Source organism: Bos grunniens, chromosome 12 (genome assembly GCF_055505025.1).
Source record: "Bos grunniens cultivar Pamir isolate PY7600 chromosome 12, Bosgru_T2T1.0, whole genome shotgun sequence".
NCBI lineage: Eukaryota > Metazoa > Chordata > Mammalia > Artiodactyla > Bovidae > Bos > Bos grunniens.
The window spans coordinates 913,214-932,377 of NC_141176.1; the positions used below are offsets into that span (position 1 = coordinate 913,214).

Genomic DNA, 19,164 nt, shown 5'->3' on the forward strand with positions numbered 1-19,164 from the left:
TGAGACCCCATGAATTGCAGTATACCAGGCCTCCCTGTCCATCACCAACTCCCGGAGTTCACCCAGACTCACGTCCATCGAGTCAGAGATTCCATCCAGCCATCTCATCCTCTGTCATCCCCTTCTCCTCCTGCCCCCAATCCCTCCCAGCATCAGAGTCTTTTCCAACGAGTCAACTCTTCGCATGAGGTGGCCAAAGTACTGGAGTTTCAGTTTTAGCATCATTCCTTCCAGAGAAATCCCAGGGCTGATCTCCTTCAGAATGGACTGGTTGGATCTCCCTGCAGTACAGGGGACTCTCAAGAGTCTTCTCCAACACCACAGTTCAAAAGCATCAATTCTTCAGTGCTCAGCTTTCATCACAGCCCAACACTCACATCCATATATGACCACTGGGAAAACCATAGCCTTGACTAGACGGACCTTTGTTGGCAAAGTCATGTCTCTGCTTTTTAATATGCTATCTAGGTTAGTCATAACTTTTCTTCCAAGGAGTAAGTGTCTTTTAATTTCATGGCTGCAGTCACTATCTGCAGTGATTTTGGAGCCCCAAAAAATAAAGTCTGACACTGTTTCCACTGTTTCCCCATCTATTTCCCATTAAGTGATGGGATCAGATATCATGATCTTCCTAGACAGCATACTAAAAAGCAGAGACATTACTTTTCCAACAAGGGTCCATCTAGTCAAGGCTATGGTTTTTCCAATGGTCATGTATGGATGTGAGAGTTGAACTATAAAGAAAGCTGACTGCCGAAGAATCGATGCTTTTGAACTATGGTGTTGCAGAAGACTCTTGAGAGTTCCTTGGACTGCAAGGAGATCCAACCTGTCCATTCTAAAGGAGATCAGCCTTGGGTGTTCATTGGAAGGACTGATGTTGAAGCTGAAGCTCCAGTACTTTGGCCATCTGATGCAAAGAGCTGACTCCTTTGAAAAGACCCTGATGCTGGGAAAGATTGAAGGCAGGAGGAGAAGGGGACGACAGAGGATGAGATGGTTGGATGGCATCACCAAGTCAGTGGACATGGGTTTGGGTGGACTCCGGGAGTTGGTGATGGACAGGGAGGCCTGGTGTGCTGCGGTTCACGGGGTCACAAAGGGTCCAACACGACTGAACAACTGAACTGAACCAAATTGATAATGCATATTTAAAAACATGAATGAAAAAGATCCACACTTTTAGAAAATAAATGATGGAAAGAGTGTTTTGTAGAAATGGGGTATAAAGGAGGCTAAAGCAATTGCACCCAATGAATTATAAAATTCCTATAAAATACTCAAATGAAACATTAGTATTTGCTGAATATTGGCAGCAGCAGGATTCATAACTTTTTAAATTAATTTTTTGAAATATTTTCATGCTGTAAAATATAAAAACAGATATAAAAGAAAAATGAAAGTGAAAGCTCTGGGTTGACTTCTAGCTCTGGTAATAACTTTAATAGAATTTTAGGCATGGGGCTAGAGGAACAGTATATTTGAGCAATGATATATTTAAGCATTTTCAAATTTAAATGATCATAAAAAAGCCTGGTAAGAATATAATATTTGATGTACCAGGAAGTACACTCAGCACCTTACATATATTATCTCATTTATCCCATAGCAATCATCATGTAGAATGAGTCAGTTTCTACTATAATTCTCTTCTATACAACTGAAAAAGCAGAAAAATACTTAACCTAAAAACATTAAGTATTTTGTCCAAGATCATATTATCTGGTGGTGGGCCAAACTGGGATGCAATAAACCCAGTAAGTAAAACACCATATAGAATGTAGTCTGAACCACCAGAACAACCTCTATAGACCTTAATAAGGAAAAAAATTTCTCTGTGTACATCAGAAAACTCCTGCCTGTTACTTAATATGCATCTCAATATCTCAATTTTACTGATAAAGTAAATGAGCCTAACTTTCAATAGAGTTTTTATGATAAACTTAAATGTACAAATACTGGTGAATATAAAATATCTAGTGTCCTTCTCCCAAATCTTCCTACCCTCTCCCTCTCCCACAGAGTCCATAAGACTGTTCTATACATCAGTGTCTCTTTTGCTGTCTCGTACACTGGGTTATTGTTACCATCTTTCTAAATTCCATATATGTGCGTTAGTATACTGTATTTATGTTTTTCCTTCTGGCTTACTTCACTCTGTATAATAGGCTCCAGTTTCATCCACCTCATTAGAACTGATTCAAATGTATTCTTTTTAATGGCTGAGTAATACTCCATTGTGTATATGTACCACAGCTTTCTTATCCATTCATCTGCTGATGGACATCTAGGTTGCTTCCATGTCTTGGCTATTATAAACAGTGCTGCGATGAACATTGGGGTACACGTGTCTCTTTCCCTTCTGGTTTCCTCAGTGTGTATGCCCAGCAGTGGGGTTGCTGGATCATAAGGCAGTTCTATTTCCAGTTTTTTAAGGAATCTCCACACTGTTCTCCATAGTGGCTGTACTAGTTTGCATTCCCACCAACAGTGTAAGAGAGTTCCCTTTTCTCCACACCCTCTCCAGCATTTATTATTTGTAGACTTTTGGATCGCAGCCATTCTGACTGGTGTGAAATGGTACCTCATAGTGGTTTTGATTTGCATTTCTCTGATAATGAGTGATGTTGAGCATCTTTTCATGTAAAATATCATGTAGGAAATGAGTTGCCAGTCCAGGTTCGATGCATGATGCTGGATGCTTGGGGCTGGTGCACTGGGATGGCCCAGAGGGATGGTATGGGGAGGGAGGAGGGAGGAGGGTTCGGGATGGGGAACACATGTATACCTGTGGCGGATTCATTTTGATATTTGGCAAAACTAATACAATTATGTAAAGTTTAAAAATAAAATAAAATTGGAAGAATAAAAAAAAAAAGAAAAAAAAAAAATACACACACTACTATATATAAAATAGATAACCAACAAGGACTTGCTGTATAGCACAGGGAACTATATTCAATATCTTGTAATAACGTGTAATGGAGGAGAATGTAAAAAAAAAGTGTGTATACACACACACACACATATATAAATGTGTGTATATACTCTTCTCTATAGAGAAGAGTGCAGATCCCCTGGTAGCAATATGGTATGTTAAAAATACAATTTTAAAATGCAAAAGTAATTTGCAAAACTCTGTACAATATGGATCTACTTAGCTTATATAAAGATTTTCTATGCTTATACATGAAGAGAAAATTTCTGGAGGAAGATATAAGAAATTACTGATGATGATTATTTCTGAGGAGTTAAATGATCGGGTACTTTATGTTTCACTCTATACTTTCCTGTGCTGAAATTATTTGTCATAAGCATGCATGACTTTTATAATTTGTTCAATAAAAATTTTTAAAAGAAAAAAAAATATCTAGTGTCAACTGAAAAAAAAAAAAAAAAACACATACTGTAAGACCTGTGAGTTTAAATTTTAATCAGGATCTTACTGCGGACTATAGCCTGGAAAACAGCTTCTCAGATAGCTCTGAAGAACTGCTCCAAACAGGTAGGGAGGGAAGGACTCCCTACCTGTTTGGATCAAAATTCTCCAAGCCAGGCTTCAGCAATATGTGAACCGTGAACTTCCTGATGTTCAAGCTGGTTTTAGAAAAGGCAGAGGAACCAGAGATCAAATTGCCAACATCCACTGGATCATGGAAAAGGCAAGAGAGTTCCAGAGAAAAACATCTATTTCTGCTTTATTGACTATACCAAAGCCTTTGACTGTGTGGATCACAATAAACTGTGGAAAATTCTGAAAGAGATGGGAATACCAGACCACCTGATCTACCTCTTGAGAAATTTGTATGCAGGTCAGGAAGCAACAGTTAGAACTGGACATGGAACAACAGAGTGATTCCAAATAGGAAAAGGAGTACGTCAAGGCTGTATATTGTCACCCTGCTTATTTAACTTCTATGCAGAGTACATCATGAGAAATACTGGACTGGAAGAAACACAAGCTGGAATCAAGATTGCCGGGAGAAATATCAATAACCTCAGATATGCAGATGACACCACCCTTATGGCAGAAAGTGAAGAGGAACTAAAAAGCCTCTTGATGAAAGTGAAAGAAGAGAATGAAAAAGTTGGCTTAAAGCTCAACATTCAGAAAACGAAGATCATGGCATCCGGTCCCATCACTTCTTGGGAAATAGATGAGGAAACAGTGGAAACAGTATCAGACTTTATTTTTCTGGGCTCCAAAATCACTGCAGATGGTGAGTGCAGCCATGAAATTAAAAGACGCTTACTCCTTGGAAGGAAAGTTATGACCAACCTAGATAGCATATTCAAAAGCAGAGACATTACTTTGCCCACAAAGGTCATCTAGTCAAGGCTATGGTTTTTCCTATGGTCATGTATGGATGTGAGAATTGGACTGTGAAGAAGGCTGAGCGCTGAAAAATTGATGCTTTTGAACTGTGGTGTTGGAGAAGACTCTTGAGAGCCCCTTGGACTGCAAGGAGATGCAACCAGTCCATTCTGAAGGAGACCAGCCCTGGGATTTCTTTGGAAGGAATGATACTAAAGCTGAAACTCCAGTACTTTGGCCACCTCATGCGAAGAGTTGACTCGTTGGAAAAGACTCTGATGCTGGGAGGGATTGGGGGCAGGAGGAGAAGGGGATGACAGAGGATGAGATGGCTGGATGGCATCACTTACTCGATGGACATGAGTCTGAGTGAACTCCGGGAGTTTGTGATGGACAGGGAGGTCTCGGGTGCTGTGATTCATGGGGTTGCAAAGAGTCAGACACGACTGAGCGACTTATCTGATCTGATCTGATATGATTTCTTGCTAGGGAATATGTACAGTCAAGCACACACTTTGGTAAAATATCACTGCTAGTCACAAATAACAGATATCCCAGTTAATGATTTTATGCTTTTCTACATATGTGAAATTATAAGAATCTGCGTTTATTAAAAGTCTTCCTAAAATAGACATCAAACTTGGTAAGAGGCTTGTTTTTCCAAAGCACAGAATGCCTCGTCCAGTTTTCCCCCCAAACCCTTCCAGGGTGCACTGTCAGTCATCGACTGAAGGGGCTAGTGACTTAACCTTATAGGATAGTGAGGAAAATCCTTTGTTTTATTCTGGCAACATCTCTTCCCCCAATGGTCAAGCTTTCTTTCACTCCCTGTCCTCCTGCTCTTCCTTTATCAAGTATTCTCCATAAGAAAGGCTTATAAGAAAAATGCTGTTGTTTTGTGCTTATCAACAGTGATGCTATGGCTAGAAACATGTGGGAGCATTCATCTGAGCCCAAAAATCTCCCCACAGATAACTCTCCTTTCAAAATTTATGCTATGGCTGGACTAGCCCTTGTGATTCTTATTATGACTGCAAGATGCCCTTAGTCATAACCATAAGGAAACTTTGAAAAACAAAGTTTATTACATACACTTCCCAGAGGGTACACCTGGTACCTCAGAGTGAGGTGGGGAAGAGTAGTGAGGTGGGGAGGTTAGGAAGTGGGGGAGATGGAGATTTGGGGAGGTGGGGAAGCAGGTCTGGGCTTCTGATTTTATTTGGTCAAGGGTGGGGGCCTAAGGTTTCACAGGTTCCATTGCTTATTGGTAATTGAATGCATAAGAGTGGTTAAGTGCCAGACGGGAAAAGCAAGTGATCAAAAGGTCTATTATGAAGTCAACCAGTTACCAGATATCTCTAAAACAAAGGAAGGGGGTGGGGCCTATGGGGGTAGGGAGTAGGATGTCCCCTCCCACAGACTCTCACCAAGTCCTGTTTCCAGGTGAAGCTGCAGAGGATGGATAGTGTGCTGGACCAGCTCAAACAGTTGATTGCAGTGGAGGCTGACACAGGCAATTTCCACCCTATTGACTAGTATGAGCCCCAGAATGCCAACACCAATGCATCCTTGATCCTGGCCATGGCACAGATACCCATCTATCAGGAGCCGGTGGAGGACATCATAGCCTATGCAGGAGTCTCGGTGGGTAACAAGAGGAACAAATTATAAATGCTCTTGATAAACGTTGTTTGCTATTTGGAGCAGAAATATTGAAGAAAATTCCAGGATGGGAATTCATGGAAGTGGATGCAAGGCTCTCTTTCAATAAGAATGCCATGTTGGCCCTGCCCAGCACCCCATCAAGATATACAAAGAAGCCAGGATCATCAAGGACTGGATTCTTATAAAACTGTCATCCACCTGAAAAAGAATTCAGTCTGGAAAGAAGCTAGAAGAGGAGCATGGCATGCACTACAGTATAACCCTACTCTTATCCTTTGCTCATGTGATGGGCTATGCAGAAACAGGTGAACTCATGTCCCCATTCCTGGGTTGTATTCTCAACCAGCATGTGGCCAACACATACAAGAAGTTGTAGGAACCCCTGGAGGACTCACTAGTAAAGAGTGTCAACAAGATCTGCAACTATTACAAGAAACTCCACTGTAAGATGATCATCATGGGTGCCTCCTTCCACAGCACTGCTATGTCAGGGCCTTGGAAGCCTGGTGCTGTTTTCTCACCACCTCACCCCAGGTCAAAGACCACAGCACGATAGTGCCTGCACTGTTCGCCAAGGCGGTCCAGCTCTGGAGAAGTTCCACCTGGATGAAAAATTCATCTGCTGACTGCACAAGGAGGACCACATGGCCATGGAGAAGCTGTCCAATGGGATCCGTAGGCTTGCTGCAGAGACTTTGAAGCTGAATCAGATGCTGATGAAGGAATGTTCAGCATGGAGAATGGAAAATAGCACAACTCCTGAAGCTGGACCACAAGATCTGCACTATCTTTGAATTGGGGCCTAGTTGCACATGTTTTGCAATGAATCTTGGATTCTTTACTACTTGGAATGAGGAGGAACCATAGATACTTGATTATATATACTTGATTATATGTAAAACTTTTTTAAAATATTTTATTTTATTTTTTGTTAAATAGATAACCAGTTGGAGTTTGATGTGTGATGCAGGGCATCCAAAGCTGGTGCTCTGTGGCAACCTGGAGGGATGGGGCAGGGAGAGATGTGGGAGGGGATTGAGGGTGGAGGAGACATATGCTTGCCTATAACTGATTCATACTGATGTATGGCAAGAACCATCACAATATTGTTAAGTAATAATCTCCAAAGTAAAATAAATTAGAAAACAACAAAAATAAACAATAAGTGTAGAAAAGATCCTCCCCTAAAAGCCATCAGAGAGTGTAGGTCTTTTGAACATGAGCTGCCCATTCTTCTTGCTTGGTGCCCTGCAATAAATGCTGTATTTTCCTTCATTGCAAACTGGTATCAATAGATTGGCTTTGCTGTACATCAGGTGAGCACATCCAAGTTTCGTTTGGTAACTTTGGTTATTCCAGCCAAAGTAGAACCAGTGAAGATAGTTCTATCAAATATTCATAGTTGGAAGACTTAATAGAAGGAAGCTATTACTTTACACATAGGAGTCTTTTATGTTATATTCTATATGTTGAACACTTTAGACAAACATAACAGAAAGAAACTAGCCTAATTTCAGAAAAAACTGCTCTTCCAAATACTAATTTTTGAAAACTTCTGTTGATATAATTTATTTACACTTTGAAACCAAATTTATTCTAACAAAAAATCTTGCTTTTTTATAGTTAATTCCATTAAGGAGGATAAGCAATGATAATTTTCATAATAACTAAAAATAAGATATTTTTCTTAGGAGGAAAAAAATGTCCAAAGTGATCCAGGTGGAACTGTTTCTAAATTGGAGACATGTCTTTAAGTGATACAAACTGACAGTTTCTCACTTTGGAAATTCTGTGCTATGTTTTGAGTTTTCCTGAACCATCACCTTCCCTTTCTTGTCATAAGTAAAACCACACAGCAAGTCACATGCTGAAATAAGCAGAAAATTTCTGAAAACAAGAGCCAATACCACTAGGAGAGATCTGGGTTGGCAGGGAAAAAAAAACAGTCAGTCCGAGCTTTCTTTTTTGTCTTTGGATAATAGAAAATGCTCAGATTTTCTTCATACCTATATCTCAAAAATATTTAACTTTAAATCTTTGTAAGTTATTATTAAATTTAGTGTTTTAAAGATCATGATATTCTCTATACTGTAGAGCTCTTTCAAAGCTCATTCTCTCACAGCAGTTGAATCTCTTGAGAAAAGATAGCATGTAAATGTCCACCATAACAGACCTACCTGGCCAAGTAAAACATCTCCTGTCCACTATCTAATTTAATATCTGAGATGATGTGGTGAACACCCTACTCAACACTGGATAGCTATCAGGGAATCTTTTAATCCACTCTATTTATTGTCTTTGAGGCTGCCCCAGTGGCGCTAGTGGTAAAGAACCTGCCTGCATTGGCCGGAGACATAAGAGACTTCTGTTCAATCCCTGGGTCTGGAAGATCCCCTGGAGGAGGGCATGGCAATCTCCTCAGTATTCTTGCCTGGAAAATCCATAGACAGAGGAGCCTAGTGAGCTACAGTCTGTGGGATTGCAAGGGGTTGGACACAACTGAAGAGACTTAACACACACACACACACACACACACACACATTTATTGTCTTTACTCTCCAGTGTTGAAAGGCACAGTGAAAATACTGACATTGGAATAAAAATATGAGTGAATGTAAGAGTAAGGAGAGGGTAAAAGAGCAATCTTAGATTTCTGTCTAGAAAGGAAAAATATACATAATACTTAAACTTGTATATTTTATAACATGATCATAAATTTTAGAAGAGTAAATTTTCAAGAACTAAATACTTGGTGAGACCACAATCTATCTAACCTCCAGAATACTTAGCTCAGTTTGGATGCTATATTGCAAAGAACATTATTACTCTGCTTTTAGTTTGTGATCATTTAAAATATAAGCATAACTATTGATAACTTCTATAATTTTTACTAGAGGCATATTAACTGCAAGGGACATTCTGATTCAGATATAGTATCCAATTTCTTATTGAATCTTGGTAAGTTATTTGCCTTCATAAAATACTATGGCAGGGTTCCAAGGGTTAATTATGAGTTGCATAAAAGGTACTTCCTTCAACTCATTTTAATTTACTGCTTTCTGCTAAGCATTGCCCAGGCACTTGGCTCATTGAAGTTGCAAAGAAGAGTTACTTTTACTTTGCCCCCTTCCCATTCTACTTAGATCTGATATATATAGTCAACAACATCTAATTTCACAGCTCAGTTGTTCAGTCCTTGAGAAAACAACATTTCTTCAAAATTAGATGGTAAAAATGAGTTGGAGAACCTGTACTAAAAAATTTCATAGTTTTAAAAGTGATATTTATGTAAGATATGTTTATGAACTCCATCAATTTATTGAAAGTATACTATTAAATTCTCTCTAAACTCTGCAAGAGGGAATAACTTATAGATGCATATTTCTAATAATATAATACCAATATATTATTTCAATTATGCACTCAAAGCATAGAAATGGATGGTTATGGTATATGGGATAATAGATGATCAAATGACTATACACTGTAATTCAGAAGATGGCCACAGCACTTGAGTAGTTTATGAACTGTGGCAGCCAGAATCCCCAAATGCCTTCATGCTTTCGGGGGGAAGCCATTACTGTTATAAAAATGGAAACATTTATTTAAATTTTAACAAATTTCAATGCCATGCCTTAAAACTCAATACCCACATTTTAGAATCTTCCTTATGAGAGGAAACTGCTCAAATAATAATATAATGTAGGATCTTTAAAGCTACATTCACAAAATTTGATTTGAGATAAATGTTTATCAAAATCTATCCAGAGTGATTATTAAGGCTGGAAGTGGGGAAAACAGTAACAAGAGGAGGAATGACTTTAACTTTTTCATTTAAGCTGTATTAATTGTTGGGTGATTCTTTATTTATAAAAATATAAAAGGACAATCTGTATTTTCTCTGTTACATAGTGCTGTACTGAGATGGTGACTGTTGTTATGAAATTAAAATATGCTTGCTCCTTGGAATAAAACTTAAGACAAATCTAGACAGCACATTAAAAAGCAGAGCCTTCACTTTGTCAACACAGGTCCATATAGTCAAAACTATGTTTTTTTTTTCTGTAATTGTGTATGTAATGTGAATTGGACCATAAAGAAGGCTCAGTGCCGAAGAACTGATGCTTTTGAAATATGGTGCTGGAGAAGAGTCTTGAGAGTCCCTTGGGCAGCAAGGAGATCAAACCAGTCAATCCTAAAGGAAATCAACCCTGAATATTCACTGGAAGGACTGATGTTGTAGCTGAAACCCAATACTTAGGCCACCTGATAGGAAGAGCCAACTCATTGGAAAAGTCTTGGATGCTGGGAAAGATTGAGGGCATGAAGAGAAGTGGATAACAGTGGATGAGATGGTTGGATGGCATCATTGACTCAGTAAACATGAGTTTGAGTAAGCTAAGGGAGTTGGTGATGGACAGGGAAGCCTGGCGTGCTGCAGTCCATTGGGTCTCAAAGAGTCAGACATGACTGAGAGACTGAACAAGAACAAATAAAAGATGTACTCCAAAAGACCATAATATTTTAATATTTTTAATAATATTTAAGTATGGAGACATAGAATCTTTTTGTTTTTGGTATTCCATTATGAACCTATTCTCCATGAAATATGCTCAATTTCAAGGAACCACATTTTCAGTTTATTCCACTGAGCTTTTGAAATATCATTATCTTGCATGAGTTTTTAAGTGTACATATTTTAGGCTTTAAGTATCCCCTAATTTTTATAAACTGGGAAAATGTATTTCTAAGATATGCCATGTTGAAAAAATTTTCATTTAGTGACTGTTCATGAGTGCCACATATTTTATATGCATTTTATTATATTTTAACAGCATCTGTGTCAGCTATTTTACAAACCTACTTTACAGATGAGAAAATGAAGCTTGAGGAATGTGAAACCATTTTTCTATGAAAACATATGAAGATGAAAACTCTAAGCTCTCAAAATTTGAACAATATACTCTGAAACACTACTTTTGACTCTGGATTGGGAACCCTGAGATGCATGATAGATTGATTTCAGAACAACACAAGAAAAGATAAAAGTGAATGCTGTAGCAAGAGATTGTGTTCACATTGTCTTGAGACATATATCCTAGCCTGTGGAACAGGCTGTCTCCTGTGACTATTCCCACCACTGTGCAAAGAGACAATCTGGCAAGGATTGCCAAATTAAATATAAACAAGTCATTTAAATCTGAGTTGCAAACATACCATAATTTTTTTCAATATGTGTGTTCCAGATATTGCATAGACATACTTACACTAAAATCTTATTAAGTCTTTATCTGAATTTCAAACATAACTTTAATCCTGTACTTATATTTGCTTAATTTGGAAAATCGTGTCCTTTCTTTTTGAGGCAGCTTTGTTGAAAGCTGGCTCAGTAGGTCTGAGCTAAATCAGTGGAAGACTAGAATTGTTTGCTCTGGAGCTCTCCCTTTTAAAAAGTCCACTTGTAAATGACTTGCTCAAAGACATACAACTAGCTAATAAAAGGGCTTGAACTAAAATCCAAGTCTCTTTACTCCCACATGGGGAATCTTTATCCTATTCCATGCTGCTGCTGCTGCTAAGTCACTTCAGTCCTGTCCCATTCTGTGCTACCCCAGAGACGGCAGCCCACCAGGCTCCCCCGTCCCTGGTATTCTCCAGGCAAGAACACTGGAGTGGGTTGCCATTTCCTTCTCCAATGCATAAAAGTGAAAGTGAAGTCACTCAGTCGTGTTCGACTCTTAGCGACCCCATGGATTGCAGCCTACCAGGCTCCTCCATCCACGGGATTTTCCATGCAAGAGTACTGGAGTGGGGTGCCATTGCCTTCTCCATATTCCATGCTGTTCCCCTTCATTTGACTTTTTTTTTTTTTTTTCCCCCGCAGAGAGTGTGAAATTTCATTCACTACACAGGAAAGATGCTTGTATTTCTCTATAAAGTGATTATAAATTGTGTGGAACTATAATCACCATACTTATTCTTAGAAATAATTGAAATACAGAATTTTGAAAATGTCTTATCTTCATAGCCAATGGAAATATAAACAAATGGCAATTACTAAATAGCAAAAGAGTCATATAGCAGCTATTGTCAAATGTTCTACCTGAAGGCAAATATTTTTTGAAAGCAATGAATTCATGAGAATACAATGTTCCAAGTTCTGACTCACCAAATAAAAACTGAAGTTCTCAATAATCAATGGTTAGAGGGTTACAACAGAAACTGAGGAGACACTGAAGAGTTTACCGAATGATGTATTAATATCTTATCCTGAATTGCCAATCCCATGGACAGAGGAGCCTGGTAGGCTGCAGTCCATGGGGTCGCTAAGAGTCGGACACTACTGAGTGACTTCTTTCACTTTTCACTTTCATGCACTGGAGAAGGAAATGGCAAACTACTCCAGTGTTCTTGCCTGGAGAATCCCAGGGATGGCGGAGCCTGGTGGGCTGCCGTCTATGGGGTCACACAGAGTTGGACATGACTGAAATGACTTAGCAGCAGCAGCAGCAGAAAAATTAGCAGGATGTTCAGTCTCTAATTTCTAAAGAATTAAGGACAGCTGTGGTTGTTTACTCTAAGTTTAGGACAAAATTGAAGTGAATGAAAGCAAGACGTGGAATAGAAAATTTAATCTTAAAAAAACTGAGGACTCTAACTTGAACCAAAAGTATTTGTCTTTTAAGTCATTTAGATTCCCTGAGTTTCTGTTTCCTTATCAATAAAATTATGTGCTCTATTTTCATGGAAAAAATAATGTAATACAAATGTTGTTGATAGGAAGAAAAATGGGAATGCATTAAAGAAGACAATATAAATAGTAAAATAAATTAATTAAATAAAAAGTCCACTTCTCAGACCAGATAGGTGCTCCTGTCTGCTGTACTCACAAAAATGTAGATCAGTAAAGGCCAGAACCCCCTCTACTGGGACTGCAGTCATGGTGCATGTAGTCCATCTGTCCTGCCTGGAGACACCATTGAAAAGCTCAGAAAATTATGTGCATTCTGTCACTTCTCTGATAGTAAATGATAACTCAATAAAGCCTATTTCACACCTACAACACATTGTATTAAATACATGTTTACATGTCTCCACAACCATTTCCATAACATTTTGCAAAAATTTTGTTCTCTTTGTCCTTTTCAACAATCACCCATATGTAACTGAGACATGCTACACATATGGGTTTGGGAAAGGAAGAGTTCTCCTGTCCTCTTGTTTTTAGAAAGAAAGAGTGTTCATAGTTTCTCTCATTTACTTTTTAAGTTTCCAGACTAAAATTTTAGTCACTCCTGATATAATATCAGGTGATAATAGCTCATCACTTGAAATGTACTGTTTTTACTTCTCCAAGTTCCCAGTTTTATAAAGTTTTTCCTGAAATACAACTTGTAGACTCACAATTCTCCTTCCATAGATGCCCATTAATTTGGTTCCAAATACAATATTTTCCCTTTAATTCATCATACTTTTTCCAACAAGGTTCCGCATTTTATTGGTATTTGTTTACAGTAAACATGAGAATATTTGAATTCTATTTATTTTCTACAATTTAGTTGTTAGTTTAGAATTTATTAATACTGTATACGTTTTGCTTGTAAAAATCCATATTCTACATTTTGGAAAATTGCAAACATATATAACTTTATAAAATCATTTTTTCTTTTATTTTTGGCCCAAAATAGTATTTTACTTTCAACAGTTTTCATACAAATCTTTTTATTTAAAAACATTTATTATTTATTTAAAAAATCTTTCCAAGATATTGTTTTGGACATTCCTCTCTCTACCATGTTCTAATTCCAAACTAATTTTCCCTTTCTATACACTCTATTTTTACTACTATGCCATTCTCATTAAGCTGATATTGTTTTGCTTCCTTGTTAAAGGGGAAAAAAAGGCCCCTTCTCCAAGAAAGCTTGGATAATATATCCTGCTAAATGAAAACTTGCCAAATCTTTTCCCTTAAGGTTCATAACTTTATATGAATTATATTTATGTTATTATTCCTTGAAGTATAATCTCTGACACATTATCCTCCAGATAAAGAAGAATTTCACTGAGGCTGGTGGTAATATCATGCATATTTCTTAATCATTCAAAAGACTAGGAAGAATTCTCACATACCAATATTCAACATACCATTGTAGGTTCATTATTAGAATAAAATAAAAGAATTGGGGACTATAGTGTAACACATTTAAAAAAAAACAATTTTATTGTTTTCCTTCATGACATTAAGACACTCTATAAGGCTACTTTTTCCTCCTTTATGCTTGTTTGAAATCCTGTGATCTCTTTAATCCTTAAAGTAATCCTGAAAACAATTTAACTTGGTAGCAAAAACATCTATTTTGATGTAATAAAATTTCCAGTTCCATATGGAGGTCAATTTGCTCCCCTCCTCTGGTTGGGGAAAGCTTTAGGCTTGTGGTGCCTGAAGTAGGACAGGGAGGATATGTGTGGTTCCTCTGCTTCTCCCATCACTAACCCCCCTCAGGTTCTTCTCTTGATAGAGGAGTGGGAAAAGCCAGGTAAATCTCACCTGCTGTGTATTCTTAAGGAGATTTAACTTTGTGATTCTTGGCTTGGTGGGAGTTGAAAGCTGATTTTCTTTTTTCTTGCAGTGAATCACATTGTTCTATCTCCAACTTTTTTCTGCTAGCAACTACTTGCAATTCTCAGTAAACTGCTTAGATCGAAACTGACACAGTCCACAAGAAACCTCCAGGCATTCTTCCCCTCACTACAATTTATATGTGTCAGTGAGCAAATAGACATTTACTGCTCTTTAAACTGGCCATGTGCTTTTACTGTTCAGATTTCATACTTGTAAATCCAACAGAAATGCCCTGAGTTCCCCAAACTCCAGAGAACATTTATCAGACGAAATAAGGTTCAGGTTTCACAGAGCTGCAAACTGCGGCTTGAATGTCTGTGTCCCGGTCAAGATTCCTGTGTTGAAACCTAAATCCTGAGAAGAGGTGGGACCTTTACAAGGCAATTAGATCATGAGATCAGATACATGAAGCAATAAAGATCCTCATGAATGGATTAGTGCCCTCATGAAAGAGACCTCATGGAGCTCCTTTGCCCTTTCTGCATGTGGAGCACAGTGAGAGGGCCACAGTCTGCACCCTGGCACCCTGATCCTGGATTTTCAGTCACAAGGAGTAAATTGTTTACAGTCCACTTGGTCTCTAATATATATATATATATATAAATATAAAATAGCTGCCTGAACAGACTAAGACATGGTATCACAAACAATACAAACAAGAGATAACTATTGCTTGTTCTGAGCTGATTCTACCCCTTCTGTACAGAAAGACCTGGAATCATGGCATGTAGAGACAATTAAAATTGTCCAGTCCAAAATTGCCAAGTTATAGATGAAGAAACTGAGAACTGGCCAATGTTTGATTAACTTTAGTTCAACAAACATCATTGAATACTCTTTTACAAATAATAATGGGGTAACAAAGACAAATTTGACTCAGAGTTGACCTTGCAGGAGCTTTAGTTAGTAGATGAACTGATGTTACAATTCACATCTCCTGGTTTCAAAGTAATATCTGTCACCACACACTTGGGAATAGTTCTCAAGTTTAGTTAGGAAAAAAAAAAAAAAACTCTCCTGAGAGCTGTTAAAATGCAGATTCCAGAGCTCTGCTGCTGCTGCAGATTCCAATTCAATGTGCTCCTGAATCTTCATGTTAACAAGTCCCTCAGTTGAGTCAAGGGCCAATTGTTCTGTTCCAGAATTTAAAAGCATGGTTCTTTTTGTTTTGGAGAGGGTCCTGTTCACTGATATTGATTGCCAAAGAGAAGTGATGCTTCTGTGTCATCCATTGCCTGCCTTATCATCCCATGATTTATACAGATCAAAAAAATGTGTGCAGTTCAGGTGCCTCTGCTTTCCTGAAACATGTTCTGGGGGAATTATTTTGGAGTTTCCTGCTGAATCCTGTCAATCATTCCCATGCTCTGCAATTCCTAAGGACTGTGTGTTACTTTATCTAGGCTCGATAAAGGACAGAAATGGTATGGACCTAAGAGAAGCAGAAGATATTAAGAAGAGGTGGCAAGAATACACAGAAGAGCTGTACAAAAAAGATCTTCATGACCCAGATAATCGTCATGGCCTGATCACTGACCTAGAGCCAGACATCCTGGAATGTGAAGTCAAGTGGGCCTTAGAAAGCATCACTATGAACAAAGCTAGTGGAGGTGATGGAATTCCAGTGGAGCTATTTCAAATCCTGGAAGATGATGCTATGAATGTGCTTCACTCAATATGCCAGCAAATTTGGAAAATGCAGCAGTGGCCACAGGACTGGAAAAGGTCAGTTTTCATTCCAATCCCAAGGAAAGGCAATGCCAAAGAATGCTCAAACGACCGCACAATTGCACTCATCTCACATGCTAGTAAAGTAATGCTCAAAATTCTCCAAGCCAGGCTTCAGTAATACATGAACCGTGAACTTCGTGATGTTCAAGCTGGTTTTAGAAAAGGCAGAGGAACCAGAGATCAAATTGCCAACATCTGCTGGATCATCAAAAAAGCAAGAGAATTCCAGAAAAACATCTATTTCTGCTTTATTGACTATGCAAAAAGCCTGTGACTGTGTGGATCACAATAAACTGTGGGAAATTCTGAAAGAGATGGGAATACCAGACCACCTGACCTGCCTCTTGAGAAATCTGTATGCAGGTCAGGAAGCAACAGTTCGAACTGGACATGGAACAACAGACTGGTTCCAAATAGGAAAAGGAGTATGTCAAGGCTGTATATTGTCACCCTGCTTATTTAACTTATATGCAGAGTACATCATGAGAAATGTTGGACTGGAAGAAGCACAAGCTGGAATCAAGATTGCCAGGAAAAATATGAATAACCTCAGATACGCAGATGACACCATCCTTATGGCAGAAAGTGAAGAGGAAGTAAAAAGCCTCTTGATGAAAGTGAAAGAGGAGAGTGAAAAAGTTGGCTTAAAGCTCAACACTCAGAAAACGAAGATCATGGCCTCCGATCCCATCACTTCATGGGAAATAGATAGGGAGACAGTGTCAGACTTTATTTTTTTGTGCTCCAAAATCACTGCAGATGGTGACTGCAGCCATGAAATTAAAAGACGCTTACTCCTTGGAAGGAAAGTTATGACCAACCTAGATAGCATATTCAAAAGCAGAGACATTACTTTGCCAACAAAGGTTCGTCTAGTCAAGGCTATAGTTTTTCCTGTGGTCATGTATGGATGAGAGAGTTGGACTGTGAAGAAGGCTGAGTGCTGAAGAATTGATGCTTATGAACTGTGGTGTTGGAGAAGACTCTTGAGAGTCCCTTGGACTGCAAAGAGATCCAACCAGTCCATTCAGAAGGAGATTAGCCCTGGGATTTCTTTGGAAGGAATGATGCTAAAGCTGAAACTCCAGTACTTTGGCCACCTCATGCGAAGAGTTGACTCATTGGAAAAGACTCTGATGCTGGGAGGGATTGGTGGCAGGAGGAGAGGGGGACAACAGAGGGTGAGATGGCTGGATAGCATCACTGACTCGATGGATGTGAGTCTGAGTGAACTCCGGGAGTTGGTGATGGACAGGGAGGCCTGGTGTGCTGCGATTCATGGGGTCGCAAAGACTCGGACACAACTGAGTAACTGAACTGAACTGAACTGATTCTTAATGAATAAAACCTTGCACATGCTGGACCTATACGGAATGTATAGTGTATGGAATTTATTGCATGTTCTTTCTTCTCTTTGCATACATATATTTATAAAATACAAAATTATAAGAGAAATCTTCATAGAAATAGTGATTTCTGTTGATGCTCCCTTATATCTCATAATATGTTCGGATATAGCAAAGCCTAATGTCTCAAAAGTTAAGCAGGTCTGATTGAACATTAAGAAATAAATTGCCAAATCAGGTACTCAATGGCAAGAAATTTCTCACTTGATAAAATGGTGTAGTTGGGGTGTTGATGGCACTTTTTCATCAGTCATTCACAGAAAGCACTCTGACACTCGTTTCTAGTATGTTCTGACCAATCTCAGTCCTCATCCACATGGTGTGACACCACTGAGCTTTGGTTACCCTTCCATGGGATGCAATGAGAAGCCCATCCACTCATTTAGGATTATAGGTATATGTGTTTTATGAATTATCTAAAATGTGCACAAACCACTTTTGTTTCTTTCAAAATGCTGCTCATCTGCAATTAGGTTGCATTTATTCTTGCCATAGACAAAATCTTAGAGTTTATCAACTTTAATGAGATTAATTTTCTAATAATAACAGTTAATTGAGAAGGAAAAGCTTCCAGGAGCCAGCATCTTACATACTGAGTGCATATTGCATATTGAGTGCAGCACTTTCCACAGCATCATCTTTCAGGATCTGGAATAGCTCAACTGGAATCTATCACTGCCGGGAGCCAGCATGAGGAGCTCCACCCATGACAAAGGTCATGAGGAAGGAGGCTCAGCATACGCAAAGGCAGGATCGAGCCTCAGGAGTCCCCCTGGAAATTCTCGAGCATCTCTGCCTACTTTCTGCTTTGTGCTTTCACCTACACCTCTGACTTTATGGGGGGCTGTCCGCCACTACCTCTGTCTGAAAAAAGAGTTAGCTTACAGCTCCAGTTAATAATTTCTGGGTGTGACAGTGTTTCAACCTACAAACTCCTTTGGAAGTCCTCTAGCCTGCCTGAATAGGTTTTTCTGGCCACATGTGATTGCTCAGAGCCTCCCAACTGTGAGAGGCATGAAATGTTCTAAACTGTCTAAATACAGATTCCTTTGAGCAGTTAAAAGATTGATTAGAAATTGTATTGGTGAAGGGATTTTCACTTGTTGGGCCAATGTTTGCTGCTAAGTCTCCATATCCCTTACCTGCTGTGTCCCTGGCAGTGTATTGATTAATATAATTGGTGTAAATAGTAGCTTTAATGTTTGTAACCTGGGACCCTTGAGTTAATTCTTTTTCTTGTTATAGCCCACCACACCTTTGCTCTGTAGGAATGCAGCTTTATCTAATGCCTTTGGAAGGTGGCTCCTGACCAATCACCTTTAGAGAAAAATAAGTTTTCTGAAGAAAGGGTCTTAAAATGTTAAAAGGCCTCCGGGCCAGAAGATGATGCAAATCACCTAATCTTTTGATATGATAAGTTTGCA

General features: G+C 38.7%; 1 pseudogene; it reads left to right on the plus strand.

Moving 5' to 3' along the window:
• The first annotated feature begins 3,233 nt into the window (after positions 1-3,233).
• On the plus strand, positions 3,234-6,731 carry LOC147361318 (transaldolase pseudogene; annotated as a pseudogene).
• Positions 6,732-19,164: the final 12,433 nt, after the last annotated feature.